Raw genomic sequence first — 27,213 nt, forward strand, 5'->3', positions numbered from 1 at the left:
TATCTGCAGCCTGAAACAACCATGGCTCAAAAATGTTAGGAAGGGCTGGGAATATGGCCTAGGGGTAAAGTGCTCGCCTTGTATTCATGAGGCCATGGGTTCGATTCCTCAGCACCACATATATAGAAAAAAGCCAGAAATGGCGCTGTGGCTCAAGTGGTAGAGTGCTAGCCTTGAGCAAAAAGAAGCCAGGGACAGTGCACAGGCCCTGAGTTCAAGACCCAGGACTGGCAAAAAACAAAACAAAAAAATGTTAGGAAAAGGGTTATAACTAAGCCTAATATAGCCAAGCCTTTCCCTTATTATTCCCTAACCAATAGGGTGCAGCTACTAGTTATGTAATAGAATGTTATCTAGAGATGATGCATTGAAGGTCAGGAGAACGTGTCTGTGTTATATATAAACATTACACTATTTTATATAAGAGACTTGGGCATCTGTAGACTTTGCTAGCCATAGGGGTCCTGGAACCAATTCCCAATAAGAACAAGGGACAACTGTATATAAATATATATTGAATGCATCATGAATGGAGAGGTATGGTTCTGGAATTATTGATATATATATTGCTTAAGAGCTCAAATAGGGCTGAGGGTATAGGGTGGTGGTAGAGTGCACATGCAGCATGAAGAAGATCTTGTTTCCATGTTTTATTGGAGGTGTGAGGCTGGGAAATGGAGTCACAATGTCTAATAATAATGACTAGAAGCACATGAAATGTTTGATATTAATATTGTTTGTGGGGTTTTTGCCTGTGTTGTTTTTAAGTAAATTTTGTTAAATTCACAAAGATAAAGGGGTTAGTACAGTGCTTTTTACCCTTGTGAGCATTTGAACTTGCTCAAAGTAAGCTGCAAATGTTTTCTGAGCTTCCTGTGAACCAGTGTAAAAATGGAAGCACAATTAGCTTTATATCACCAATTGTGTGATCCTGCATAGAGGAGTCACCTTGTGAAGTCTACTGTACACCCATCTGTTAGCAAAATCTTTGTAATGAATAAAATGCAAATTCTCCAGTGTCCTACAGAATTTCTGATTGCTGGCCAGTGTGATAAGCAGACAGCAAGCGTCAGTACTGTAGCGTGCACAGTGGAAATATTTACCAAATCTTCCTGTCTTCTGCACACACAGCAGGTAAATTACACTGCGACAAGGGGAAAAGATGGCACTGAGGGAGAAAAGCATAGGCTGGAAGTGTGAGCTCTCATCCAGACTGTCTTTATTTCTACTTTGTGTAGTTATCTCTGCATTTTTCTTTTTTAAAAGGCCTGCCATTCAGTGCTTCCAGTTCTGTATTTCCAGCTGAGGTTTCTTTTTTCCCTGTCATGTAATTGAGAAGGATTGTGTGATTCCAGAATTCTCAGTTTTTGGTAGGCCTTGCTTGTTTTCCTTGGTTGTACAACTTGACTTTATTCATTTGGAACAGTGAGTTGTGTTGCAAGAAATCCATACCCTGGTATTGTCTTGCTTTGTAATTTTGCTCTTCTCATCATCTCCAAGACTTAGTGACTTTTCAGTTTTCACTGAATTGAGTGTTAGTGTGAGCTGTTAGTGTGAGCTGCAGTTTGTAAGTGTGTTGGACAATGAAGCGGAGCCATGTGTGGTTTACATAGGCAGGACTCCACAGGCCTGGGTTTTGGCCTGTGTGTGAGATGTTTTGCCTCTTCATGCTCTGTAACATGGACATTTGTCTTATTACTGGGAGTTTCTGTATGTGTTGCTGCAATCTCAGGCAACACTTTCTAATCCTCCTGCTTGCTTTTCCACCATTTGTAGGACAAAAGGACATAAATGTACATTTCTGTAGAGGCAAAAATTCAATTTCACAGAAGTCTGAACTATTTTATATTCTGCTGACAGTGCCTACCTTATATTGTTGTTGTTTTGTTTTTTGTTTTGGCTTCTACTCTTTTTTTCCCTTCCAGGCATTTCTACCAATAAATTCTTACACAGCTACTTTCAAAACAATAACAAAAAATATTCAAGCTGGGTGCTGGTGGCCCACTCCTGTAATCGTGCTTGGATAGGAAAGTTTCTGAGACTCGTATCTCCAATTAAACACCAACAAATGTGGAAAATAGAGCTATGATTCCCTTGTTAGTATGCTAACCTTGAGCATCAAAATTAAGGCAGAGTGCCCAGATCTTGAGTTCAGTCCTCAGTATCACCACCTCCCTCCCCACCAAAAAAGGTAAAAAAAGTAACATTGATTCGTTTTCCTAAAAATGAGTTAAATGTTTTGCCTGAACAACTTTGCTCTCTCCCTCACACTGTTAACTATTTTAAATGTTTCTGTAGTGCTATGTCCATACTTCCCTGATAGCACTTCTATGTTTACTAAAATGGCCAGTCAATCTCTTTGCCCTACTGAGCTGCAGAATCTGTGAAGGCAGGAGCCCCAGGAACTGGCCAGTTATAAACAACACAGCAGGCATTTGTAGAATGAATGGAGTGACTACTGACTTGACTCAAACCATTATGGTTCCAACCAGTCATTGGATTGGATATGGTTGCCAGAGTGTTGTCTCAGACCCAAAGTAGGTGTGGCCCATCCTTCTGTTTTGTTGTGAGGCATAGGTACAGAACCCCTGCAGAGTCTCTGACATAGCAATGCTTAACATCATTGTTGCATCTCTTCTTAGGTTTCTCTTGTGTTTTCCTCTTCATTCTCCATTCCTATACCCTTTAATGTAGCACATATACTACTGGTCACTTTACATCTCTGGCCTTCCATCTCATTTGATGATATGACTTCCCCAGTCGCCTATGGTCTACCGTGGGCACATCAGATGCCCCTGGGATCTCTCCTATTAGAGTACCCCATGGGTGGTTGGAGTGGATTTTTCCCAGAAGTTCTTCAGGCATTGTGTTCTCTTGGGCATCATTGGTCCATAAGCACAGAAACCTGATTTTTTCAGAGTGTGCAAAGAACAAATCTCTCTATTGTGCTAACCCAGCTCAGAAAGTGGATGGAGCAAAATCAGATTGCAGGTTACTGCCTTCAGTGAGAATAGAGCTGCTTGTATTTCCACTGCACAGCCTGAGATTGTTCATGTGGGAACGACCGGTTCACATTCTCTTCCTGTAGCAGGCCTGAGGGGGAAGCCAAATCACAATCAGATGCTCAGCTGGAAGAAAAGCAAAGCCGAGTTCATTGTCAAGATGTTATTGGGCTAAGTCCCGGGCGTTGGTTTTCACAGCCGGGGCCTGCAGTGGGGTGCACAGGGAGTTGGCTCAGCTACCTGTATCTCTCTCCTTTGTGGAGCCAACTCTGCCAGGAGGGCCTGAAGCATCCAGGGACTGGGACTGCCCATGTCCCTTTTCGTCTTGCTCAGGGTGCCAGACCTAGCTCTGGTCTGCTTTCCTTCACTTTCAAGTCTGACCACACTCCTTGTGATCTACCCTTCTTCTCGATTTAGTACCTTTTTCTTCTTTTTCTTGTTGCATAGCTGGCTCTTACAAAATTTTAGCTCTGACCCTTTTAGTCTAACCAGAACTTCCAGTGCTCCTAGTATATCACCCTGACTGCTAGCCAGCCCCCCCCCCAACTAGCCAGTCTTGTGTGTATATCTATGCCTTCCCCTTGCCTAGCCAAGTCCTTTCAGAGCCTCTTGGCTACACCTTTTCCCTCTCCTACCTGCTTCATTCTTGGTTATATCCCAGTCATGCTTAGAGAACAAGTCAGCTCCACTCTCCAAATCTGGTCATAATAACGCCATGGCCTCATGAGGTTTCTAGAAGATTCTGTAAGAGAGTGTGTGAAAGTCCTTTGTAAATGGTAAATGTGCCTGCCTTCCCCAATAAATGAGCTGCTTTTAATTTCTCCCACCCTAACAAAAGAGTCGCATGTCACCTAGCAGCCAGGATAAGTTGAGAAGTGTGACATGATGGGCTGACATGTTTGTGGTCTTTGTGTGGATATCATAGAATGCACTTGCCCAAACTAAGATTGCTATGTTGTTCCTGAGCAATCAAATTTTTATTTTTTTGTCAGTTGTTGGGCTTGAACTCAGAGTTGGGGAGCTGATCCCTGAGCTTTGTTTTGCTCAAGTGCTCTACCACTTTGAGCCACAGCTCCACTTCCAGTTTTCTGGTGGTTAATTGGAGATAAGAATCTCATGAGCTTTCTTGCCAGGCTGGCTTTGAACTGTGATCTTCTGAGCAATGGAATCTTAAAGGACCACCGTTGTATATTTGTCCAGGTGTCACGAAACGTCATACATCGTACGACTACGTATGAACGAGGTGCCTCGGTGGTTGTGAGCACACCCATTTGAATAAAAATTTCCACAGCATGTTCTTTATGTACGTATGTTACAAGCAAAGATGATATGCTTTATAGGCCAGTCAAGTAATGTTGATTATGCCTAGTTCAGAAGAACCATCGGGCCTGCATGGCCACAAGCCCTTTGAGGGGAAAGAGTGCCTTCCCCACACTTCACACTCTGAGAAGAGGCCTCAGAAGCTCACTTCTCAGCTGGGAGTGGCCACTGAAGAGGGAGACACCCGTGCCAATTATAAATTATTATTGATTACTGCCTTGCAAGCATCAGCCAGGGAGCTCCAGGGGGCCAGCTGTTTTTTTGGCAGCTCAGGAGCCTCACCCTCTTGAAGGCGTGGCCCGTTCTCTCTCCTGAACATAACCAACCTGTCACATGGCTGTTTCTGCCACACTGGGCTCTGGTGTTAGATTCTCGTGTTGGAGGCTAAGGTGTACTTGTTAGGAAAATGCTGTGTCTGGTTTGGACCTCCTGTTATTCCTAGGGCTTTGCACTCACCTGCCCAAGAGGTTCCCCTCTTTGAGTCGTGCTATTCCTCCTGTGGGCTGATGGTAACAGTATACTAGCTTCTCAGGGAGACGCCATCTGCCTGCCTCCCAGGATGGAGGCTCCTGCTGTTAAAGCCACTTGCATCTTCAGACCCCTGGGAGAGAACAAGCCTGCTGCTTGTGGTCCTTAGCACTGATCTCGGGGCTCTGGCCTCCACTTGTCTCCATGCTAGCTTTCTTTCCCAGGGCTGTGCCTGCTGCTCAGCCTGACATAACATGGCAGGCTCTGGCCTCAAGCTTGGTCATTCTCTTCAGGGCTGGGTGACACATGAACTGTGCTTCTGCTGTGTGTTCTCCTGGAAAGGACTGCTCACCACCGAGTATTGTTTTCTGTAAGACTTGTTGGGGCTGATCCCCTCTACTCCTCACAGTTGGACAAGTTCTTTCAGACTCTCACTGGAAAATTCTAGGGCTCTGTCCTTTTTGTGTTTAGCACAAGAAGTCCCCCTAATTCTTGCTCTTCTTCGGTTCTGGGAAATGGTTGACCACAGAAAGTGTTTTGAATTCTAAGCATGGGCTATAAAGATTTGCAACCTCAGGAGCTGGAGTGAGGCAAAAACACATTTTTCCAGCTGGGTACCTGTGGCTCATGTTTATCATCCCAGCTGCTCAGGAGGCTGAGATGTCAGGATTGTGGTTTGAGGCCGGCATGGGGAGGAAAGTCCATGAGACTCTTATCTCCAGTTAACAAGCAAAAAGTAGAGCTGTGGTTCAAGTGGTAGAGTCCCATCCTTGAGCCATGAAGCTAAAGGACAGCACCCAGGCCCTGAGCCCAAGCCCTAGTACCAGAATAACACCAAAACGAACACCATTTTCTCCTGTCTCCAAAGCAGCTGATTGACAGCTGTTGTCTCTGCTCTGCTTGTTTCTTTCTCTTCTTGCTAAAGCTGAAGAACTTTTCTGGTGTTTTCTTAGGGCTCCAGAGTGGATTGCTTGGCTTTGTCTTCAGACATGTGTGAAATTGCTTGGTGATCATGCCTGTTGGAGCCCAGGGTGTATGGCTTTCACTCGGGCTACTCTTCAATTGGAGCACCTCCCTGCAGTGAGTTTCTGCCTTTGGGGGCACCCAGATGAGGCATGTGCACTGGCCCACAGGACCAGGAGGAACACAGGGGCCCGGGATGCCTGCCACTGCAGGGCTCTTACTGTGTCCCTCGCACACAGCCCCTGGGATTTCCAGCTGCTTATGATCAGAGCTACAACACACTAGGCCACTTGGAAGTCCCTGCAAGAGTGGCATGTAAGTTCTCCTTGGAATCATGCAGAACCAAGAGCAGCGGAATGGTGTTATACCAACAACTCTGTCATTGCTCACTATTTTTGGATATTATTAAGTGGGTTTAAGATATCCCCCTAGGGGGGCTGGGAATATGGCCTAGTGGCAAGAGTGCCTGCCTCGTATACATGAAGCCCTGGGTTCAATTCCCCAGCACCATATATATAGAAAATGGCCAGAAGTGGCGCTGCGGCTCAAGTGGCAGAGTGCTAGCCTTGAGCAAAAAGAAGCCAGGGACAGTGCTCAGGCCCTGAGTCCAAGGCCCAGGACTGGCAAAAAAAAAAAAAAAAAAAAAAGATATCCCCCTAGGAGCCAGGCACTGCTGGCTCATCTCTGTAATCCTAGCTACTCAGGAGTCTGAGATCTGGAAGATGATGGTTCAAAGCCAGCCCAGGCAGATAAGTTCACAAGATTCCATTTCCAGTTAACCAGCAAAATGCCAGCCTGGAGGCATGGCTCCAGTGTTAGAGTGCCAGCTATGAGCAAGAAAGCCAAATGAGAGCATGAGGCCCTGAGTTCAAGTTCTGGTACTGAAACAGATGGTGGACAGACATACACACAAACAACCGAAGGAAGGAAGGAAGGAAGAAAGGGGAGGAAAGACAAAGGAAGGGAGGAGAGAAAGAAAAGAGAAAGAAAGAAAACCTATCAAACTGCATGCTTTAAATAGGGCTTTCTCTGTGTTGATTCTCTCTGGATGAAGTTAATAAAATTTAAAAGTCAATAAGAATCTAAGTGCTCCAATTATGGGAAGCATGTGAATGTAGTTTGAACTGGGTGTGCCTGTGGTTTCCTGAAGTACAAGGAGAGAAAAGGCCTGGACCCACAGACACGAAGCTCTTTCTCTGCCCAGGCTGACAGTCCCCTTGTTCATCCCTGTCACAAAAGACACAGCAAGAGTTAGGAGAATCGTGAGAAGCTGGCTTGCAAGTGGCAGGTAGGGAGAAAGTGATTTATGTTCCATGAAAACCCATTCAGCCCCGTGGCACTTCCAGGGCATGGGAGAGTGGAGGCCCATTGTCTTCCCAGTGGAGTGAGCACAGAGACTCGAGGGGCTGCAAGGTGATGATACCTTGGGTGAGAACACACTGTCTAGGCTTGTAAAAGAAAGCTTTTGTTGTTTTTAGTGTATTGACAAGAGAAATGAAAGTAGAACTGTAAAAATTAGGAAAACAGTTAGTGTGAGGACCCAAGCAAATGGCTGAAGTTCAATCAGATGTGTGTTTAGAAAATATGTGGAAGTCATTTGCCATTTAAATAGGGGACTACTGATGAGTGGTATTGAAGTTGTTTCTTAAAATATGTTGGATGACAGTGATCAGAGTGATTCTGTTGGTATTTTATATGAATCATTGTTATGACTGTGATTGATGTGATTCCTAGAAAACAATGGATTTAATCTGGTGATATGTATTCTTTTAAACACGTCTTATTTGGGTCAAGTGTAGTAGTCAAGCTGTACTAGAGGCAGTGGTAGGAGGGTCAGAGTCCAAGGCCAGTTCCAAATCAAAATGCCAGATCCTGAAAAACAACTAAAGGAAAAGGTTGGGGTATGTCACTCAAGTGATAGAGTGACAGCAACCCCTCCCCCCATGCCATCAGAAAAGAGATTAGCCAGATGTTGGTGGCTCACTCAGGAGGCTGAGATCTGAGGATCGAGGTTCAAAACCAGCCAGGGCAAGAACGTCGGTGAGACTCTTATCTCCAATGAACCATCCAAGCACCAGAAGTGGAGCTGTAGCTCAACGTGGTAGAGTTCTAGTCTTGAGCACAAAAGCTCAAGCACAGTGCCGGGGCCCCTGGGGTTCAAGCTGTGTGACCAACGAGAGGAAGGGGGGAAGGAGGATTTATTATATTCAAAAGCTTGATAGAAATAACAGAAATTGCTTCTCAGAAAAGAACTATATACCCTGCTAGGTTTCTAATGCCTTATAGTACGTTCATGTCATTTGCATCAGGACTTAATAAAGGCTGTTATGGCAGAAAGAGAAATAGCAGGTAAAGTTGTTGTTTATTTCTTCAATAGAGGGTGATAACCTTTCTCCCTTTTTATTTTGTCTTGCTGAACGTCTCTTTGTGTGTCTGTGGTGTGCTGTGAAATCCTTACAGGGCCTACCTAGCCTGAAGGCGTTTGAGTCTCACAGAGGCTTTTCTCAGCCCTGTCACTGCTGATAGTGGGAAGTGTCTGTGTAGGGTGGATGGTGAGTGACATGCTATACCTCCATCAGAGGCGCATGCCAGTCCACGTAGGACAACCAAGAACATCTCCCACACGTCGCATGTCCCTAGGAATGAACAAAGTCACCCCCATTTTCAGACTGCTGGTTTGGCACACTGCCTAGCTTAGCTACTTGTAAAGTTGCATTCTGTGCCATGCAAGTGTTCGGTTACCTAACACGTCTCTCGTTTTATAGAAGCCACTTGAAAACGCCCTCCACTTTGATTCTGTTCTTATAAATCACTTTTTAGAAGGTCTTTCAGTTGCTCGTTGTGATTTTCAGATCTTGTGAGCCGAAGAAACATCTAAAAATACACAGACCACTATTATACCATTGAAAGGTCTTTTTTTCCCATAAAGCATATGAATAATTTTTTTTTATGGAGCGAGTCCATTTTAGCAGTGTTTTAAAGGAGAAACATGTCATTATTTTCAACCTGTATCATTACCTTGTCTTTTATTTCTAAAAGTAAAATTTATTTTTTCCCCATTATCAAGATAATATGAATTTGGTGGACAGTCTGGGAAATGGTTCTGATTTTTTTTTTTTGGTTCTCATTTTCCCTCATACCACCACCTAGAGAAAACAGCTTTCAAACTGTCTAGTAGCTAATGTATTATATTCACTTCCGGTAAAGATGCATTTTAGTGTTTTGGCCTTCACCTTTCAATGTTCTTCCTCTAAGAGATTTAGTTTAGTGCTAAGATGTTCTTTATTGTTTCAGTTTAATTTACTCTATCTAGCACTTTCAGACACCAAATTAGGCCATTTTACTTTTAATACATTTTATGTTTAATATACTTATTACATTTAAGGTGTTAGTTCACAAAGAAGGATTTTTAACTTTATTACCTATTCAATAAATGTTGAATGTGTATGCTTTTAATTCAACAATATTATTTGTTAGCTAGCATAGTAGAGACATAAAGACCAATGTGCGCTGTTGGTTTTAAACCTGTCACATGTGTAGAGCTTTGTGGGGTGCAGGCATGTCTGGATTTCTGAGTGAGCTGGAGGACAAGGTAGAGAAGAATAGGAGGTTGCGCCATGGTGTTGTGGAGGTTAGTGGCTCATATACGTGGGCTACCCTAGGCAGTGATCCAGGCATGCTACTAGGGCTCCCTGTACTGCTCAGCTTTGCCTTCCCCTGGCTTTGGCTTTATTCTCAGGCAGAGTATTGAACCCGCATGATTTCAGGGTGACGCTGGCAGTTCCTGGCAATGTTTTGTTTGCTTTGCCAGTTTGGTACCTTTACCAGTGAGTTTCTCTTTGGAGATACTTGCATAGGAATCTCATGTTGGAGGCTCACTGAGATTGCAAATGAGATTTGCAAAGTAGACCAATGGCTAGCATCACCAGGACTGACCATGTCCTTGCTTTTCCACACTGGCTGCACCGGCATACACCTAAAGGCAGATCTGTGTATCTGAATAAGAAGGGGAGAAGCACCTTGAATAAACAGATGTTAAGTATATACATGGTTGGCCATCTCTGAAGGATAACAGAGGCAAGGAGGTAATGTTCACATCATTTCTTTGCCATCTTTGTTTCTTAGTGTATTTGAGAGAAAGCACATATTTCATGTGTAACAATGTCTAACGCGCTGCAATGTGACCTGGGCCAGAGTGTAGGGCTCAGTAGTAGAATGCTTAGCCATCATACACAAGGCCTCAAGTACCATCTCCAGTGCTGCCCGCTCCCAAGCAAAATTGAGGTGTGATATGCACTAGATCTTAATGGATCTTAACTGGGGGTCCCTATGCTTTCTAAGGGGCCATGGAAAGGTCTTTGGATATCTTTGCCCCTTCAAGTCTTAGCAAAATTATGTGCATATTTTGTACCTGATACTGGTGTGCATTTTCCCTGAAAGAGGATTCCTAGCTTTTGATAGTTAAAGGAGACCCCCCCCAATCCATGGAAAGTTCAGCCAAGAGAAAAGAGCAGTATGATGACCGGAAGTGGCCCCCGGGCTTCCGGAAGTAGAGTAAGCAGTGCCAGTAAGCAGTGTGGGTGAAGAGGAAAGGTGTCATTTAGGAGAACCACAGAGGAATCTGACCTGGAGGGTGAATTGTTAGCTTCTGTGAATGAAGTTAGTCCTTACAGGGTTCAAACAAAATATATTATGTATGAGCCTGTAATAAAATGGGCTTTCTTGGCCCTGCCAGTCCCACAGTTAATGACTAGAAAGTTGCTGCCAGCTGATTTTGGCTCTGTGCTTTGAAGCAGGCTCAGGCCCACCTCTTGCCATTTGGAAGCAGAGAGAAAGTGATAAAAATGTTGCCTTATTCCCTGAAGCAATTTATGACAGCAACTTAATAATAAAAAAAAAAGTTAGAAGCATTGTTTCTTTCGCCAGGAAGCCAGGTGGAGTCAGAAGTCACCTACCACCTCCCCGTGGCACCTTCTACTTCTCTCCTCAAGAAAAGAGTGAGGGAGAGGGAGCCTGGAACTCCTCTTCACTCACTCCAGGTTGCCATTATTCATTTCCGGTCTTACTTTCCCTCCAAATGCTCGTTATCCTGAGTTTCCCCTTCCGCCCTGCCACCGGAGGCCCAGCCCTCCTTGCTATGGATGTGCGTGGCTTAGCTGGGGTCCAGCACGTTCTATGTCAGCATGGCTGGTGTCACTCTTCCATTGAGACTGCTGCATGAGCTGTTGGGGGTTCTCTGAAAGGATTCTTCATCTGTAATAGTTAAAAGAAAAGGGCCCCAAAGATAGAAATCAGAGGGATTCACCCAGAGGACTTTGTAAGGGGAGTGTATGGGCCAGTATGGGCCAAATGCCAATTCTCTCACCTCTGGGACCATTTGGTTTTAATTTCCTCCATTGTCACTTGACCCATGTGGCTTCTGGTTCAGGTGACTTTACAGCCATCTTCTGCTCTGCCTTGGTGGTTTTAAAACTAGGCATGACAGTGACCTATGATCGAATACATTTTTATGGCATATGTAAATGCATATGTATAGAGAGAGAACCGAAAAGCTTCCTTACCATTCTTCACCCTGTGTTCTGATAGCTTATCTTCTATTCTGATGGGGAGGGGGTTGCTGCTCCCCAATCATTGCTCATAGCCTGTAGTAGGACCACTTCCCCGGGATTCTGAGGAATATGGTCACAAGCCTCTTTAGGTGCCCTGGAAGAACCGAGTGGGTATACGATCCACAGCCCTGGGTACTCAAGAGGGAGTGGGGCTTCCTGTCCCAGAGCAAACATTCTGGTAAACGTGTATAGTGTGCACAGTTCAGTCCCCAAACTGATCCTACCACATGCTGTGGTGTCTGACAAGTTTCTGACTTCCTTTGAGTCCCTTTCTCCTGATTTAAAATAGAGGTGGTAAGAATACTTACTTTCAAATGCTGGGAAGAGGCATATAAATCAGACATTGATGCATCATTAACATAGAAGGGTATATATATATGTATATATATACATATATTAGTATGTATAATAATAAGGTATAGTAGTAATAATACCAATAGTAGGTGTTTGTGAAACGCACTCTGCTAGGTTAGCCAGTGTTTTCTCTGAGAATTGTTAACACTGGATTCGAGTATTTACATGCGTAGTGGGCAGGTTGCCCTTGGATCTTATTAGAGCAGATTGATAGATCACACCTGTAATCCTAGCTGCTCTGGAGGCTGAGATCTGAGGATCATGACTTGAAGCTAGCCTGGGTAGGAAAGTGTGTGGGACTTTTATCTTCAACTATCCTCTCGAAAAGCTAGAAGTGGAGATGTGGTTCAAGTGGTAGTTTTGAGCAGAAAAGCTAAGGGACAGCATCTAGGACCCTGAGTTAAAGGCCCAGTAATGGCACGTGTGTACACACACACACACAGCAGAGAGCAGGTAGCTTAGGTATAAGTATAAACAGTCTCAGAACATGGACTCTTAAGAGTATGATTAAATAAATTTAAAAAAAAAAACACATTACAGCCAGACATTTACACCTTGAACAATTCAAACACTTTTCTTTACAATCAATAGAAACCCCAAACAAACTGGCCTTGGCAAGCAGGGAATTGTATTGCAAAAGCCCATGGGTGTTGCTTTCGGCTTTGGCCAAACCCAGCTGCTCCAGGGACACTAGAAATCTCTTTCTCACCATCTCTTGCTCTGCCTTTCCGTGTTGGCTTCCTCTTTAGGCAAGCTTGCCCCAAGCAGTGGCAGAAACAGCTACCAGCTGCTCTGGTTTTATGTCCTCTTAGCAGAAAGAGAGCCTCTTCTCTGTGGTAGTTCCAGCTTAGCTGTGCATCTGCTGACTCTCATCAGCAGCGCCTGTCACCCCTCCTGACTCTCTGCCAAAAGAAGCATTAGACGTTTGATGTCCTGGGCAACTCGCTAGTGCCCACCCAGAGGGCTGTGCCTCGGAACCCCATGGTCAGCAAGGGCGTGGGCTGCACACCTCCCCTGACACAGGATTTCAGCATAAGACAGTTTGCTTGGGCTCACCCAAATGAAAGTAGTGTTGAACCTAAGAACTTGTCATTGCAGCCTTCCCCGCTGTCTATCCTTCATGCATGGTGTGAGACGACAGGCCCTCCCTTCTTCTCTGATCTCCGTGGATAAAAGGTTCTTCTCCAGCCATGGCTTTGTATTGCAACTTAGAGATGGGTTCCTTTGATCTCCTTCTATGCCTCTCTCTCTTATCTGCTTTCCCAAGTCCCCCTTCCCTCCCCCACTGGTTACTCTCATTAGGAACAACAAAATTGAGATGTGATACTCCACCCCATTGGGTGGGCAATCCTTTTCATGTTGTGATCCGGCCAACCCCAGGGTCAGGGCAGCTTTATGCAGCTCTCCTTTCATCCTCTTGCTTGTGAATGGGGATCACTGATTTACCAGACTACAAGAGGTTGGGTCTCTGGGTTGTCAGTGGGCTGTGGCCTCCCCTGCACACACATGCGCACATGCATTTCCCCCACCCACACAGACACAGATGGGCAGTGGACAATGAGCACTTTGGGCTTCAGTTCACTCCAGATGGTGGAGGGTTTCTGCCAGGGAGTTTTAAGAGGATTGTGGGTCTTGGAGCCAGAAAAGTTGAGGGCACACCCCACAGCCTTTTATCTGCCATGTGCAAGATGTCTGTAGCCTGCTAATTAAATTAGGAACTAGGTAATCACTCCTTTATTTTTAAGCCCCTATTGGGCTCCAAGATTTAGTAACTGTATAGAATGGATAAATCAAACGTTGTAAAGTAGATAAATATGGGATGCATTATGGTATTAGCAAAGTATGTTTATCCTGAGGGAAAACAGAAAACTTTCTAGAGACCTTAAAAATTCGAAAGGCTCAGAATTCTAACGTGTACATCTATATGTTTGTATATACATGTATTACACAGATAGATTAAGAAATGTTGGGTTAGTGACAGATGTGATGTGTATTTATTACCTAATGGGAACATTATGACCTGGTAGGCTCATCTTACACAGACGCAGAGTTGAAGCCCTGTTGTCAAACTAAATTAAGGCAGGAAATTCCTCAATAAAAACAGGAGGAGAAAAGGCATATGAAAACATAAATATCTTATTTTTAAAAGGAAACATAGATTTAATGTACATGCCCCCCCCCCCCATATTTCTGCGTTGCTATGCACATGGAAACCTAATATTCCCTCGCCCAGTTGTCTGAAAGTTTGTGAGTACTAAGAATGTTTTGATGGAGGCCCATGGTTTTTCCTGGAGGCAGTATCTTCTGACTAAAGTATCTTTCGTGTATCAACTTGAGCCATCATTTATCAGCACAGCATCCATTTATATCTCTTTAAAAGACTTGGTGATGCTTGTAAAGTTCTTTAAGTTGGTGCTTTCTGGAATTTTTCCAGGTTGTTTCTTCCATACCTAACTCAATAGCAGATAGTATTCATGGGATCTTTAAATGGAAAATTTTATCGAAATTGTGTGTGTATGTGCTTGTGTGTATGTGTATGTGTGTGCACGTGCGTATTGCTGAAGATCCACTCAACTGCCTTGCATACTTGAAGCAAACACTACCACTGAGCTCTATCAGTCCTCAAAACAGCTATTTTAGACATTCGTATTTAATGGATTTCATGTGATGTTTGGATAGCATAAAGACAAAACAAGTATGATGGGCATAGAAAGGTCTGAAAGGATATCAGCTCACCTGGCTTCAACCTGGCCATTGGTGGGACCAGATGTGAGCAGGTATGTTGGTGCCATGATGCTGGTATGTGTTCTCACTGCATGCACAGATGCATTTCGTCTTCACAATACCTCTACCAGGTGAGGAACCGTTATCTTCTTTTTCACAGACGACAAAGTGACATACAGAGAGGTTGAATTGTCCCTGTATGACTCACCAGCTGCTAGCATCCAGTCCGTTTTGTACCGTGTCAGTAGGATTTGTAAAGAAAACAAGAATGTTTCCCACAGGGGTAAATGGACAGAAAGGGAGAGGGGGAAGGAAAGGGAGCTCGAGGCTGGCACTCTACCACTTGAGCCACACTTCCACTACTTCTTGATTTTTGCTGGTGAATTGGAGACAGGAGGCTCTGGGACTTGTCTGCTCTGGCGGGCATCAAAACCTCGATCTCAGCCCCGTGAGTAGCTAGGATTACAGGCACAAGCCACCTGCGCACCTGGTTATCTTCTGGTTGAACGTTTTGAGTAGAGTGAGCCCTGTTGCCTCAGAGGGGATGAAGAGTTTCTGACCAGATGGAGGCTGAGTCTTGGGAGAGGCTCATGGCTCCTGGGCCTTCTCATTCTGCTGTTTTGGGATTAAGTATGAGATATAGTCTTGTAGTCTATTTTTGCCATAATTATTGGAGGAAAAGGATTTCAGTACTTCAAACATAGAAGTGTTGAGAGTGACTTCCAAGGTTTTTCCTGGGAGGCGAGGGAGAGAAGCATTTTGCTTATGCAAATTCAGAATTGTGGAAATCATAACATAGAAAAGCAGTAGCATTCTACAGCCCCATCCCCACTCTTACATCACATTATGTAGACAGGGGAACATACCTAGGGGTGATGAGTAGCTACTAGACATTTCCATCATGTGCAGTTTTGTTTTGTTTTTTTCTGACTATGCTGTTATTGGGCCTTGAACTCAGGGCTTGGGCACTATCCCTGTGCTTTTTGGCTCAAGATTGGCATCCTCCCACTTCTTTTTTTTTTTTTTTTTTTTGGCCAGTCCTGGAGCTTGGACTCAGGGCCTGAGCACTGTCCCTGGCTTCTTTTTGCTCAAGGCTAGCACGCTACCTCTTGAGCCACAGCGCCACTTCTGGCCTTTCTGTATATATGGGGTGCTGAGGAATTGAACCCAGTGCTTCTTGTATAGGAGGCAAGCACTCTTGCCACTAGGCCATATTCCCAGCCCTTCCTCCCACTTCTTTTGAACCATATTCCCAGATTTTTTTGGTGGTGGGTTAGTTGGAGGTAAGAGTCTCATGGATTTTCCTACTGGGGCTGGCTTCAAACCTCAATCAGATCTCAGTCTCCTAAGTAGGATTATAGCTATGAGCCAGTGGAACCCAGCTGCAGAGCTTTTTCTTAAAGAAAAATAGAGCACATATATGCACAATAATTTGGTGAATGAATGATAATGCAAAAGCGAATTGTAATAACATAAATTTGAATGAATTCTTTTCTGGTATATTCAAAGGGAATTTGTCAGTAAAAATCAGCAGAAAACCAAATAGGAGAATGGAATACATTTGAATAAATTCCAGCACAAGGAAGTCACAGTACATGTTGATAAATATTTCAGTGTAAACTGATTCAAAGCATAACATAAAATATTAATTTTGAAGGAATTTCTATGTCATATACTCAATAAAAGGTAATATTTCTCCAAAGACTACACACATACCAAACTGAATTTCCATAAAGTGGCTCCTACTCAATATTTATGACCTCTGGTTGGCTGTCTGAGTCACAGGTGGTAGTAGTCACAGATGCGAATCCTGTGTTAGAAGAGGCCCTACCCTCCAGGCAGCCGGTGGCCCCTGGCCTCTTCCCCTGAGATCTTGTGGGCAACCTTGGCAGTGAGGTGTGGAGTCCAGAAGGTCTCCATCCCTGCCTCCCCCATAGCTACAGATGGCCGAGAATGGGGAGCAGGCAGGATGGCCACGTAGGCACTGCTCTGACTCTTGGGTTGTTTTCAGAAAGGCCAAGTGTCCAAGATCACTTCTTTGTCTGAGGATGGAACATGTTCATAAGCAACAGTTGACCTCCAAAGGGCCTCCCTCTCAGTCCTCCATCTCTGTGGCCCAGAGTGTTTCCTACTCTGCTCCAGATGTGGGGACTGCTCTGGGGCCCCAGTCATACTGTTTGGCTAAGGATGCCGGGGAAGTGCTGCCAGACCATCATACAGCCCACTAGCTCAAAGAATTGGAGGTACGATCTTGGGGCACAGGGAAGTTCCACACAGGTAGATACACAGCCCGCCTTGTCCTCCTATCAGCTGGGACCTGGTCACCCCAGCTTAGCGCTCAGGAAAAGGTGAGCACCCCCACGTGTCCCATGGCAGTGCTATAGAAAGGTGTGGATAGAACTAGAGCTTCCGTTCCGGTGTAGCCGATGAGATAAATGAAGAATGATCTGCAGCACCAGCAGAGAAATGCACAGCATTTATTCTTGCAGGGGTCAATTGGTCATCAGCCTCGCTGGTAAACGTGGGAGAAAATGTCAGTTTCCCATCTCAGCAGGGACTGGATCCCACGCCCACTCAATGCAGGCTCGTACTGCTGTGCTAACTTGGTTCCAATGAGCAAGAGCCTCCCCTGGTGACACCTCCTCTTAATCAGCTGGCTTTGGGTTAAGTGTGAGGTCTAATTATCCCAATCTTGCCTTGTTTTTTTTGTTTTTTTTTTTGCTATTTTGTTCAACATACTTCTATGTCAACAGGTGTTCTTTATGTAAACATTTACGAAAGTCAAAATACCCTAAGAGATTAAATATAGAACCAGGCTGGATGCCACATCCATGTTTTTAGTGACAGCACCAAAATATCATCTGTTACTTTTCATTCTTGTGGCTAATTTCAGTTCTGTTGGTTTAATTGTGTTCTCTGTAGTTGATTTATACATTTGACTGGATATGTAAAGACGTTATCTTAATGAAATAATTGAAGTCAACCTCGAAGACTTGGGACTTGATTTCCTTTGAAAGGGAGACCAGGTACCAATCAGCACTTCCTGAATCGATGGCTCGGAGGGTGGATGTACAGAAACAGCAAAAGCCTTGGCACAGCTGCTTGCTCTGATTGGCTGAGTGGTCATTGTTTTTCTAGCCAGCTCCTGTGTTGGACAAGTGGAATGCATTCACTCTTCTGGTTTCTCTGCCTATTGGGCAGTCCTGTTATTTTGGGCACATGGAAAAGCTTCTTGGAGCCTTGTGAGAGGTACTTGCAGCAGAGAGGGAGAGACTTCCTCTTTCATTGCTGTATATCCCGTTCTCCCATATTCTATTCATCTGAGAGTTACTTCCCAATTCTTTCCTCTCCCCTTTAAACTAAGCACACCACCTACCGGCATTTCGTTTGCACATTTTACCTTAGAAAGTTGACTGTTGGCATGTTTCCATCACTTCTAGTGGTAATATCTGCTCTCCCCACAGCCTTTCTTTTTTTTCCCAGGGAGCTGCGCTTTGCACAGCTCACACCAGTGATCCTTTCGGAGATCCCTCCGGTGGTCCGTCGGCTGACACGGACATCTGGGCTGAGAGGGTGAAGACACAAAGCTGCACCGAGGGACTCTGGGAAAAGCAATGGGTTCTCTCTTTCATGTTAGCTCGTTTGCTTCAGGCAGGCTTCTGCACTTACACCTATTTTTGTGTTTTCTTCAAAGCATTTTTTTCAAGTGATAACCATCATTAGCTTGATTGCTGCCAAGTGAAGTAAGAGGATATTGATGTAGCTATTGAGAAAATAACTTTGGCTTGAAAAAGATTTTTTTTTTTGGATTAGTCAAGAACGAGCGGGTTTTTAACTCTTCGTTTTGGTGTCTTTTCGCCTGAGATTTAGTGTTTATTAAAATTGATCCTATAATCTGAAATTGAATGATCAAAAGAAATATGTCTAATGATGTAGTTGTCGAATGTCTGTCTATTCACGTTAGTGCTTTGAAGGTGTAACATGGATATTCCTGAAGCCCATCTCTGATTATTTCATAATTTGATTTTGCATCATCTTGGACATTCTGGGTTGTGAACTCAGAAGACCAGGCCTTTTGGATGAATTGTCTGATAGAACTCTCATTCTTACTGTCTCATATTCACCCACAGAGGTAATTGTTGAAATCAAACAAAATCATGCATTGGAAATGCTGAACGAAGCCAAAAGTATCAATACAACTTAAACAGAGAAAAGATTTTTTTTTAAACCTAAAATCCTATAACCACTCTTTGCTCTCACAGTATCAAATCCATATTTGGTGCTGTGTTCTAGAATTATGACCTCATAATCGAATTCTTATTTTCTCACCAAATGATAACATCCTCTCTCTCTTTTCCATAATAGAGAACAAACCTTTGGCCAAGACCTTTGTATGAAAATCGTTGTAGTATTGTACACCATTATCTCATTCCTATGATCCAAGCTATTCAGGAGGCTAAGATCTGAGAGTTGCAATTTGAAGCCATTTCAGACAAACAAAGCCTCAAGGCTCTTATTTCCAATTAGCCAGTAAAAAGCCAGAAGTGGGGTATGGCTCAAGCAGGAGAGTGTCCGCCTTCAGTGAAAAAGCAGAGCAAGAACTTTGCACTCCGAGTTCAAGCTTCAGTACTGGCACACAAGAAGAGACCATCATTTTACAGATAAAGCAGAAAGCTTGAAAACTATGCCTCATCTGGACATGTGCAGAAGTAGCATTCTGTTCCATTTCACTGAGGAAGAAAATGCTTTCCCTGGTCCATTAACCTGATATCATAGAGGCTGTGACCTGCTCTTTGAAAACCCAAGATCTCGAAGGTTCTCCATCCCCATTGCTTGACATTTACCTCCTCCCTTGAGACCTATGCCTCCTCATGAAATCGTCCCTCCTCTTGGCACCTGGCACCTTCTCTGAACTTCAGGTTTTTTTCCTCAGTCTCACTCATGACATTTATGGCAAATTGGCTTTTATGTTAATCACTGATTTATAACATCTCTGTGATGAGGGCATGAACTCTGTGGTACCCGCACTTAGTAATCTGTGCACGTAGCAGGGCATCCTATCCGCAGAGGTATTTGTTAGGAAATTGCACAATGTTCTGGATACTTCTCTACCTTTGTGCAGATGATGTGTGAAAGCCATAACATTTGAGTATGTCTGTGCCTTTGGGAACTAGTTGCTTCCTTCCATAACTACTGCTCAGATTGCGAGTGTGGATTTGCTGGACTGACTTGGATTCCTTATGTGTCCGAGGGAAAAAGAAACGAAGATTAGGTTGGGACTGGGATTCTAACTGCTCAATGGAAACTCTCAATTTCCGGTTCCTTGACATGACTTTGCTACATCTCCAAGGCTTCCTTCTGCTCTGACAGCAGCATTTAAGCACAAACCAGTCTCCTCTCGGATTCAGCCAGCCTCAGCTCTTAAACCTTGGACCTTTGCGGTGTGTAACAGATAATGACTCTTGCCTATGAGACCTGCATTTTTATAGTATACGATGCTTTTCAATCTGTCTCTGTGGGCAGCCCTGCAGATCCAGAGACACTCACTGTAATGGTGGGTAGATGCGTACAGTTTTTCATGTGTTGGTATTAGGGATTTTTTCTCTACAAGGAACAAAATTGTGCTGATGTGGCCAGAATATTTATATTCTTAATTATATACTGTCTCTCACACTGGGAGCTCAGCTCTGTGATCCTGAGTAATGATGAGATTCAGAGAGGAGAGGACCCATTCTATGTTTACACAAATTATCTACCCAAAGGTCGACCTCATTTAAAGGAACTGATTTAATTTGGGAAAGTTATTTCTTTCCCTTCTTAATCTAATTTCAGAAGCTTGACTGATATAGGAGAAGATGTCAGGCAACTACCCATGTAGCTATCTATATAAACTAATAGGCTTAGACAGTATCAACATCTATCTTCAGACAATGCCTTGAGACAGTATGTACCAGATATATCTAGGAAACTGTAGATTAAAAAAGAGATAACTCAGCACCTAACGAAGCAAACATTGAAAGGATTTTTTCTTTAATCGCTGACAACTGTATAGTAAAGTTTGGAAAAGTTATTGGTGCACATTTTTGATATTGATTTGCTTTTGCAAGACTGGCAGCGTTCTAGGTTTATGTAGTAAATCTGCTCATACATAGGCAAAGTTTTCTCTTCTGAGCACCAAACACTTGCAGGGAGTTTGAGTGTAATTTGGAGCCTACAGATCCCTTCCTTATTTAGATTACCCTCCCCCCCCCGCCCCCGATCCTGCTTGCCATTTACCAGAGTGCCAATGTGTGTCAAAGGAAGCAGGATTTGTTTTAAAGGAGATTTGGAGAAAATCCTCCTTCAATATTTAAAGTGCTCGACAAAGTCATGTTCACATGGAAGTCGGCTTTGAGATGGGGAAGGCTGACTTGTGGACATGGCGGTTGAAAAGCCCAGGGGAAAGGATTGACAGGAAGCACTAATGAATCACCCAGGGTCTATACTCACTGGTCACACTGCACGAGCCCTCCTTCTCCGCCGCTGAGGCTCGAGGGTAAGCCATGGGCTTGCAGCCAACTTAGTTTTCATAAGCATTATGCTACCATGATAAATGATCGGAACCTAAGCCATTCTGTCAGTGGTTTATTTTCCCATGGCGACCTTCCCTAGTTAAACAGCTTTCAATGAAATCTTATATGGAGTAGGAAAAGAACTTTCGTACAAGAGGAAAAAAGAAAGAATTAAAATCCTCTTTATAATCCCAGCTCCCCCCTCCTCTCCCTTTTGGTTCTGATAAAAAAAAATTCTGCTAGAGTAATTGACTAAGGCACAAATGACATATTTACTTTATTATCTGAACAGGACCATTAGATTATATTATAATTATATTATTACAATAAGAGACTTTTCCCATTGCATTATGGGTGGGGAGGGGTACTAGGGTTTGAACTCAGGGCCTTGTGGTGTTACGACTTGAACCACACCTCCAGCCTTTTCTGCTGAAGTTCATTTTTCCCAAGCAAGGTCTTGTGCTTTTGCCTTGTCTGCTGTGACCCAAATCCTCCAACCTGTGCCTCCCAAGTAACTGGGATTACAGGTGTGAGCACTGCACCTGGGCCTCATTAAGTATTTAGTTGGAACAATTATGTATTTGTGACATCCCTACTACACACCAGTGCAGCTGTCACATCTGTCCTGTGTGAAAGCAGGTGTCACAGTTACAGGTGAGAAAATTTGAGTCTTTTGGTCCAGGGTCACATCGAGTGAATACTGGGACCAGATTGGAATCAAGGCTCGTCACTCAAAATCATGCTTAGTTGGCTACATTGCTATTTATAATTTATACAAGTCCCTTTATATACTCTTTCTTAATTTTACCTTGAGGAAAGGTTCAGCAGTCTGAATTTCTTATGATATAATTTTTACATCCATATTGCTTTTGAAATATTTCCTTGAATTCATAAATCATTTTAGAAGTCATTGATCTGTAGCCCATAATTTCACACCTCCAAACCATCTTATTTCTTTGTTAGTTTTACTTTTGGCAGTACTGGGACTTAAACTGAGAGCCTACCTACTTGCTTCTGCCCAGCTCTCTTCGAACCCCTTTAATAACATGCTGCTTTTACTCAGAGAATAAGAAGTTATGCATACCTTTGATCAGGAGGAAACAAACATAGCTTACTCATATTCCTCCTGCTGCTCTTCAGCAGGAGACTCTCCCAAACAATTCTAACACAACAGGAAAATTCCAGAGTGCACACACATGGGTGGTTTCCAAAGCAATGCCTGTTGGGAATAAGCCTTCCATCTTGAAGCTGCAAGTGGTTGGCTACAGCCAGTCCTGTATGCAAATTACTTTCCAAGAGTCTGTGTCCCCAACTCTTGTAGAAAAGAAACTCTTGTGAAGGCCTGATTTGTCAAAACCCATTTCCCCATGTCTAAAGAGAGAGCGTGGGTTGGTATCTGGTGGTGTGGGTGGGTGCTGTGAGAAGCGGGTACCTCTTAGTATGCTGGGCAGATGCTCTTGGCTGAAAGGAATCCATTCCTTTTCTTTTTATAGTGTCATGAAAAGTTGGAAAGAGGAAAAACTGAGCTGAACATACAGAATAAATAACTAAATGGTGCCGGCAGGCTGCCCTTTTGTTTTCAGACTTTCCCCCCTCCCTCCTCCTTTGTGAGTCCCTGAGCCAGTGAGACGATCAAAGATGCCTCAGTGTGCAGGGCATTTTGTGGGGAGGTTATTTGTCATCCACAACAAAGGACTAATTGCCTCGAAGCCTTCTTTCACATGATAATCAATGAATTCGGGATCTCCAGGGTGTGCTGCCCTAACCCTGCGTTCATCTCAAGATTTTTTTACATTTTGATTGACTATAAAGGATCAGAGGGATGACGTCAAGCCAGTAAAACTATTAAGGGAATTTTAAACACAAATGTAGACTGCCAAAGAAGAAGAGCTTGAAACAAGACATCTATCCTAATTCTTCCCATGGTTGTCTGAGTCCCTGATTACAATTCCTGATAGCTGTTAACATGGTCTTCCTAGGACTAAGCATGTTTACTTCTCTTAGGAAGTAGCAAAAAGGCCCATGAGGGGAAGTTTCATTCCTATTTTAATATGAACTTAACTTTCTCAAACGTAACTTCTTAGATGCCTTTGCTACTAATGCTGTCAATATGAGTTCATTTTGAAGAATTCTGAATCCTGACTGGGTATAGGGAGTCCAAATATGGTTTTGTGTAGTGTTTCTTTGCCTGAATGGTGAGTGTGTGTGAGAAAGAGACAGAGAGTGAGACAGACAGAGGCAGAGATAGAGAGACAGAAATAGAGACAGGGAGACAGAGCGAGGTAGAGGTTGAGAAGAGCCCGTTATGGGAAGAAGGGCAAATAAGTTAAGCTGACATTATTTAACTCTCTCTCTCTCTCTCTCTCTCTATATATATATATATATATATATATATACACACACATATATATTAAACAATTACCTGTAACTAAAAAAAAAACCCATTTACCTAAATTTACCTGAAATAGACATCATTACTTTTAAGTTTTAAATGTTTACAGTTAAATGAAAGAGTCGTGTATTGGCACATATCTGTTAAGCCAGACCTGTACCTCTGTAAATGTTTAAATGTCTTAATGGATTTTAGAAAAAGGGGCCAGGTATCAGCGGCTTACCAAAAGGCTGAGATCTGGCAGCTGGAGAATCGAGGCCGGGCTGGGCAGAAAAGTCTTCAGGCGTCTATCTCCAGTTAACCAGCAACAAAGTCAGGCTAGAGGCACAGCTCAAGTGACAGAGCACTACCCAAATGAGAATGAGGCCCTGAATTCAAAACTCAGTACCACCAAAGGAAAAAAAAAGGAGGGAGGGAGGCAGGGAGGAAAAGAAGAGAAAAGAACCTCTCTGTACGTCAGTTTGATAATAAAAATTTGAGAAAAAAAAAAAAAAAGAAAAGAAGAGAAAAGAAAAGAAGAGGGCCTGGAGGTGGGGCGGTAGTGGAGGGGTGGCCTAGCATGCACAAGAGCACAAGGCTGAGCATTCAATCCCCAACATTGCCTCCCCTTACCCGGAAATAAAAGATCAGGCATTAGCAAAACACATTCAAAGAAGACAGAACAAAATATGAAAACACACAGGTGCAGAGAGGAGCCTTGAATTGGGTTTTTCAGAAAGCACAAGAAATGGTCTTCACTTAGTATCTCCTCAGCAGCCTGAGCTCTAGGGGTTGAAGCACCCACCGACAGGGGAACACCAGCGCCTGTGATGTAATGCAGCAGCACCAAGTGTCAAAAGCCAGAGCCCTGCGGGGTGTGAGCTTTTCCCCTATCTGCCAGCTCACCACCTTTCCGGCCCCACTGCCTTGGACGCTGGAGAAATCAGCTAAGGCAGAGACATAGGACATCATCAGAAGGTCAGTATTCTTGTGAGCCTTCCCTGGGCCCTGATCAGGTGACAGAGCTTTGCAGAAGAACCCTAGGCTTAGAGAACTCTAGTCTTCTAATAAAAGATGGGCAGCGAGCCTGTCTAACCATAGGAGATGCCATCTGATCTTCCAATCTTGGCTGTTTATGGCGTGACTTTTCCCTGAAGGACTTGCTTATAATTCCAACCACTGTCTTACTCGTTAAGAAGGACGGAAATGGCATGGATGCGTGCCTATAATCCCAGCAGTCAGGAGGCCAAAGCAGGAGGATTGCAAGTTGCAGGCCAGACACAGGAAGGCCGAAAGAGTACAAAACTGTGAGAAGTGTCTTCCCAAGATGGGGAGTTTTTAAGGGCAGCATATGGGCCGGATGACAGAGCCAAGTAGCTACCGCGTCTATCTCTATGACGTTAGCAGATGGATGGAGTGTGCTATTTTAATCCTTTCATTTGTCTATACAGGTTACTCTTTTTCAACCCTCTTCCCTGTGTTTGATAACCCAGTTCTGTGTAGCTGGGACAGGTTTATTTTAAATTGAGGACACTCCCTGAGTAACCCCACTAAGGTGACAGAGCCCATTCAACCCTCAGGTTCACAAGACACCAAGGGTTGCCTGGGGCCCAGCTATTGCTGGTTTTGCAATCCATTACTGAGCTGCCTTCCTTTTTCCTTTTCTCCTATGGGAGAGGAGATTCTGAGCAGCCATTAGGCCAGGACAAAGGCAACTCCAGTTCAGTGGCTTGTGTCTAGTGACCATGCTGGAGATTGGGGCTAATTCTCATTAAGGGAAGTTATTTTCATGAATGCTCTCTGGTCTCTCCTGTGTTTTAATTTCAGTTTAATGGGACGCAGGCATTCCCATTGTTTGAATGCTTTGCTTATCAAATCCTGCACTTGCTGTCTGGACCCTAGTGTGCAATTATTCTCTGGGCTTTGGGGCACCTCAGTGTCCTGATTCTTAATGACTTTTTATCTGCTTCTCCGCTGTCTCCACCTCTCGTTGCTTTTCCATCAATCCTAGTGTGCTCCAGGATGGAGCCTTGCTCCCTTTTGCTCTAGACCTCCACATGTGGCTGTTAGCACCACAGAAACAAGTACTACTGAGCACATCCAAAGTGCCCCGCTCTTTGTTAAACTGCTGTTCCATGTGTTGCTTTGTTTAGTCTTCTCAATGACCTTGTATTTGCTTCCTCTTGCTGTAGTAAACTACCTGAGGCAATTGACATATACAAAGAGATGGTTATTTTGGTTCTGGAAGGATTATTAAGGTTCTGGAGGTTCAAGTTCAAGCGGTCCCATGGCTTTGGGCTCCCCATGAGGCTAGCACATCATGGCAGGGAGTCCAGGGCAGAACAAAACCACTCATCTCCTGAGCCCAGGGAACAGAGCAGAGGAGAGGATTAGTGGGGCCCTCCGTCTCTTCTTGAAGGTACACCACCAGTGAGCCAGGCATTTCCTAGTGGCCCAGAGCCCTTCCAAAAAGCAGGAGCCCACTCAAACCATAGCTGACCTAACGGTTCCTGACTCCGGAGCAGCCTTACCCTGCTTGTGTCCTTGCTGTGCTCTCTGACAGCTTCACATCAGTGCCTGCCATCCACCTTGGTGCTAACATGACCCAGTCTGATCTTCACAGTTCTGACATGGCAAAAAAAAAAAAATCACGAAACAAATAAAGAATAATATAATATCCCCTTTAAAAGGTCTCCACTTCTAGCATTCCCAACTTTGTATGTAACACCAACAGCCTAGCAAGTTGATTAAGCTAAAATCCTAGGAAGGGCTGGGGGAGGGAGGGGTTGGGGGTGTTTCTGAGTGGCAGAGCATTGTGTTTGGTATGAGCAAAACTGTGGGTTCAAGTCCCAACACCAAACCAAAGGTTCAGAGAAACCCATACCTCCATCAAACAGACTTGGAGCCTGGGGAATAGAGGTCAAGAGGCTTGCCCCCATTTATGTATTTGGAGTTCAAAGCCAGACCTGTTGATCAGTAGGTCCTTAACCTCACATCCTTCTCCCTGCCACCACCTCCCAGTGGGTCTCTTCTACTGTCTGCATCTGCTCAGCTGGTGGCCCTCTCTCTGTGGATTGGATAATGACCTCTCAGCCTGTGTCACACTGCCTGAAGCCTGACTCTGCTCCAGCTCATTGGCTGTACTAGACTGAAATGATTTTCCTAACATACAAATCTGATCCTTGTCACTGTTTTTGCTTAAACTCCTCACTTGGCTTCCCCAGGCTTGATGGTCTCGGCGTACCCATAATGCATGGCGTGCTGGTCACAGCCCTGCTTAGCTCTCTAGTTTAGAAATTCTCAAGCTTTCCCAAGCATCACAATTACCTTAAGGGCGTGTTGTAAAATGGAACCTGGCCCACCATGAGGGTCTTAGAGAGTTCGAATTTCTAACAAGTCCCCTATGTGCTGCTCAGGGTGGGAACTTCAGCCTGCTGGGAGCCTGGTGGAAGATTGTGGAAGAAGCCTGCTGTTTCAGGCTTTGATCCTTTTGCATAAGCTGATGCATCTTCTGGAGAGAGTCTGCCACCGCCTTCCCTTTAAAATACATTTCCTCACTTCCCAGGAAGCTTCCTCTGCCCGCTCTCTATCCCATGGCCTCTGTGTTTCTATGGCAACCCTTCTGTGTCTCTGGGAAGGCTCCATTCACTGCACTTGAGGTGGTTGCATTTATGCCAACCATTAGCTCTTCAAGGAAGGGAATCATTTGTGGGCTCTTTCACCTTTCTACCCTTGGCACCTAGCACCATGCCTGATGTCGACTGAAGATACTCATTAAAGAAATGAGATGTTATAATCCTACTAGTGCTTTCAAAAAGAGTAATCCTATTTTGACTTTTATTCACATTAAC

General features: G+C 44.1%; 1 protein-coding gene and 1 long non-coding RNA gene across 3 annotated transcripts in view; both read left to right on the plus strand.

Moving 5' to 3' along the window:
- Positions 1-15,026, plus strand: part of LOC125341575 — a 20,667-nt gene extending 5,641 nt beyond the window's left edge. Inside the window, exons 2-3 of the long non-coding RNA XR_007209010.1 lie at positions 5,150-5,160; positions 15,016-15,026. This is a non-coding gene — a long non-coding RNA (uncharacterized LOC125341575). The remainder of the gene's footprint in view (positions 1-5,149; positions 5,161-15,015) is intronic.
- Tspan5 (tetraspanin 5) overlaps positions 1-27,213 on the plus strand; it is a 140,066-nt gene that overhangs the window by 71,068 nt on the left and 41,785 nt on the right. The gene's annotated exons all lie outside the window — the stretch shown is intronic.

This window comes from Perognathus longimembris, chromosome 24, assembly GCF_023159225.1.
Source record: "Perognathus longimembris pacificus isolate PPM17 chromosome 24, ASM2315922v1, whole genome shotgun sequence".
Classification (NCBI taxonomy): Eukaryota; Metazoa; Chordata; class Mammalia; order Rodentia; family Heteromyidae; genus Perognathus; species Perognathus longimembris.